Source organism: Capricornis sumatraensis, chromosome 7 (assembly GCF_032405125.1).
Source record: "Capricornis sumatraensis isolate serow.1 chromosome 7, serow.2, whole genome shotgun sequence".
Classification (NCBI taxonomy): domain Eukaryota; kingdom Metazoa; phylum Chordata; class Mammalia; order Artiodactyla; family Bovidae; genus Capricornis; species Capricornis sumatraensis.
In genome coordinates, this window is record NC_091075.1 from 87,734,019 (window position 1) to 87,738,728 (window position 4,710).

Sequence of the window (4,710 nt, forward strand, 5' to 3'; positions counted from 1 at the left end):
CTGTTGCTTCCTGACTTGCATACAGGTTTCTCAAGAGGCAGGTCAGGTGGTCTGGTATTCCCATCTCTTTCAGAATTTTCCACAGTTTATTGTGACCCACACAGTCAAAGGCTTTGGCATAGTCAATAAAGCAGACTGATGTTTTCCTGGAACTCTCTTGCTTTTTCAATGATCCAGCAGAGGTTGGCAGTTTGATCTCTGGTTCCTCTGCCTTTTCTAAAACCAGCTTGAACATCTGAAAGTTCATGGTTCGCATATTGCTGAAACCTGGCTTGAAGTTTTATGAACATTACTATACTAGCATGTGATATGAGTGCAATTGTGAGGAGGTTTGAGCATTGTTTGGCATTGCCTTTCTTTGGGATTGGAATGAAAATTGACCTTTTCCAGTCCTGTGGCCACTGCTGACTTTTCCAAATTTGCTGATCTATTGAGTGCAACACTTTCACAGCATCATCTTTCAGGATTTGAAATAGCTCAACTGGAATCCCATCACCTCCACTAGCTTTGTTCATAGAGATGCTTCCTAAGGCCCACTTGACTTCACATTCCAGGATGTCTGGCTCTAGGTGAATGATCACACCGTCATGATTATCTGGGTCATGAAAATCTTTTTTTGTATAGTTCTGGGTATTCTTGCCACCTCTTTTTAATATCTTCTGCTTCTGTTGGGTCCCTACCATTTCTGTCCTTTATTGTGCCCATATTTGCATGAACTGTTTGTTCCCTTGGTATTTCTCATTCTTTTGAAGAGATATCTCGTTTTTCCCATTCTATTGTTTTCCTCCATTTCTTTGCATTGATTGCTGAGGAAGGCTTTCTCAAAACCTTCAAAGGCCTCTCAAAGGGCTTGCTATTTTTTTTTAATTTATTCTATTTTTTAAATTTTATTTTATTTATTCTATTGTCTGTACAGGAGACAGGAATTTTCTTTGTAAATACTTCTAATAATTTTTTCAAAGATGTAAATGAATGGAATACTATTTGAACTGCTAAATGTTCCCCAAATATTTTACATTGGTCTTACTACATGAATAGTATTTTGACAGTAGATGTGATTCTTAAGGTGCAAACATGTATTTCTCTAAAACACTGTAGACATTATAGTTTCCAGTGTTACAGATGAGGAAGCCAGTAGTGATCTGATTGTTCTCCCTTTGAAATAAAATCAACTAATTTATTCTATCTGACAGAACATAGAGTTTTTCTCTTCAAATTCTGAAATCTTCCCAGAGTGAGCATTTTGTTTCTCAAATCCTACTTTGAATTTATTGTACATTTTCCATCAATTTTAATTGATTCATCACAGTAAAACTTTTTAAATAAATTTTTGATTATTGGTTTCATTTGCTCATTTTCTTCTGTTTTTCTGAATCTCTTATTGTCCTTTACAGAGTGCTCTGATATGTCCTGCACTGCTCTAACACCTTACCTTGACATATTTTTCCATTTTTGGTATTTTTCTTTATCAAACAGTTCTTTTGTTTATCCTTAAACAGAAGTCAGTTTCATGAGTATTTATTTATGTTTCAATATTTGTGGTTCAACTGATAAAGAATCTGCCTGCAATGTGGGAGACCTGGGTTCAATCCCTGGGTTGGGAAGATTCCCCTGGAAAAGGGAAAAGCTACCCATTCCAGTAATCTGGCCTGGAGGATTCCATGGACTGTATAGTCCATGGAGTTGCAAAGAGTCAGACATGACTGAGTGATTTCTACTTTCATTTTCATTGAATATTTTAATTTGGAAAGTATGATTTTTTTTAATTATTCTTTGTTACAGTTCTAAGAATTTTTAAATGTTGTTTTAAAATTTCCCCCCTTTTCATTAATTCTCTTAAGTAGGACTTTCCTATTTTGTTGTTTCTCTTATTATTATGTAAATAAGATCTTTTTGTTGGTGTATTTTGGACTTTCCAGGTGACTCTAATGGTAAAGAATCTACCTGCAATGCAGGAGACACGAAAGACATGGATTGAGTCCTTGGATCTGGAAGATCCCTTGAAGAGAAAATGCCAGCCTACTCCAATATTCATGCCTAGAAAAATTCCATGGACAGAGGAGCTTTTTGGCCAACAGTCCATGGGGCCACTAAGAGTCCAACGCAACTGAGCATGTTGGTGTACTTAATGTGACCTTCCAGGTGTTCAAGCTGGATTTAGAAAAGGCAGAGGAACCAGAGATCAAATTGCCAACATCTGCTGGATCATTGAAAAAGCAAGAGAGTTCCAGAAGAACATTTACTTCTGCTTTATTGACTATGCCAAAGTCTTTGACTGTGTGGATCACAACAAACTGGAAAATTCTGAAAGAGATGGGAATACCAGAACACCTGACCTGCCTCCTGAGAAATCTGTATGCAGGTCAAGAAGCAACAGTTAAAATTGGACATGGAACAACAGACTGGTTCCAAATTGGGAAAGGAGTACATCAAGGCTGTATACTGTCACCCTGCTTATTTAACTTTTATGCAGATTGCATCATTTGTAACTCCAGGCTGGATGAAGCACAAGTTGGAATCAAAATTGGGAGAAATATCAATAACTTCAAATATCCAGATGACACCACCATTATGGCAGAAAGTGAAGAAGAACTGAAGAGCCTCTTGATGAAATTGAAAGAGGAGAGTGAAAGTATTGGCTTAAAGCTCAACATTCAGAAAACTAAGATCATGGCATCCGGTTCCATCACTTCATGGCAAATAGTTGGGGAAACAATGGAAATAGTGAAAAACTTTATTTTGGGGGGGCTCCAAATCACTGGAGATGGTGACTGCAGCCATGAAAGTAAAAGACGCTTGCTCCTTGGAAGAAAAGATATGACCAACCTAGACAGCATATTAAAAAGCAGATACATTACTTTACCATCAAAGGTCTGTCTTGTCAAAGCTATGGTTTTTCCAGTAGTCATGTATGGATGTGAGAGTTGGACTATGAAGAAAGCTGAGTGCTGAAGAATGATGCTTTTAAGCTGTGGTGTTGGAGAAGAGTCTTGAGAGTCCCTTGGACTGCAAGGAGATCCAGCCTGTCAATCCTAATGGAAATCAGTCCTGAATCTTCATTGGAAGGACTGGTGCTAAAGCTGAAGCTCCAATATTTTGGCCATGTGATGCGAAGAACTGACTTGTTGGAAAAGACCCTGATACTAGGAAAGATTGAAGGCAGGAGAAGAGGACGACAGAGGATGACATGGTTGGAGGCATCACCTACATGGTGAACTTGGGTTTCAGCAGGCTCTGGGAGTTGGTGATGGACAGGGAAGCCTGGCGTGCTGCAGTACATGGGATCACAAACAGCCGGACACGACTGAGTGACTGAACTGAACTGAAGTGAACGTGACCTTCTGTATCACTGATCAAGCTGTTCGTGATGCCAAATGTCTTGCTGTTCTCACTGTCCTCCCTGTTTGCTGAACCCAGGGATCACAAAGTGCGAGCTATGAGGCTGGAAGGATACTGGAGGAGCCATTTGAACTGCAGGCACATTTATTCTCTCCTGGGTGGCACAGCAGCCATAGCAGTATCCTCTCTTGGCTGACATACCATCCCTAGCAGCAGACATGCTGTATTCTCTCCTCTCGTGGTTGACCCAATGGACACAGCCACGACACAGCAGTAAAATGCCACCGCTTTCTAGGTGGAGCTCACATATGCGTACTGCTTACAACCTGTGACCCAGTGAGCACCTCGTGACATGCATGTGCAGTGGCTATAAGTGATCTCAGCTGTTACAAAATCATTATTTACAAAATGTGGGGAAAGAGTGAGAGGGCATGGGGTGAGAGAGCCTGACCACACCAACTTGGCTAATTTGCTCTTTCCCTACACCTTCCTTTATGAATAGAGTAAATAGCCAAAAGTGTTATTTTGGATCAACTTACTCAAGATGATCAGCCTGCCTGTTTTCTTCAAATTCTCTAAATAAACTTTGATTAGTTTCAAAAATAGTTTGTATTCTAAACATTGCTATAATTCCTATTTTCTACACTTCCTATAATATGTCTTTCCAACCCCCATCAATTCAGTGCAGGCACTCAGTCGAGTCCAACTCTTTACGACCCCATGAATTGCAGCATGCCAGGCCACTCTGTCCATCACCAACCCCCAGATCTCACTCAAACTCATGTCCATAGAGTTGGTGATGCCATCCAGCCATCTCATCCTGGGTCGTCCCCTTCTCCTCCTGTCCTCAGTCCCTCCCAGCATCAGGGTCTTTTCAATGAGTCAGCTCTTCACATGAGGTGGCCAAAGTATTGGAGTTTCAGCCTCAGCATCAGTCCTTCCAACGAACACCCAGGACTGATCTCCTTTAGGATGGAGAGGTTGGATCTCCTTGCAGTCCAAGGGACTCTCAAGAGTCTTCTCCAACACCACAGTTCAAAAGCATCAATTCTTCGGCGCTCAGCTTTCTTCACAGTCCACCTCTCACATCCATACACAACCACTGGAAAAACCATAGCCTTGACTAGATGGAGTTTTGTTGGCAAAGTAATGTCTCTGCTTTTGAATATGCTATCTAGGTTGGTCATAAATTTCCTTCCAAGGAGTAAGTGTCTTTTAATTTCATGGCTGCAATCACCACCTGCAGTGATTTTAGAGCCCCCAAAAATAAAGCCTGACACTCTTTCCACTGTTTCCCCATCTATTTGCCATGAAGTGATGGGACCAGATGCCATGATCTTAGTTTTCTGAACATTGAGCTTTAAGCCAACT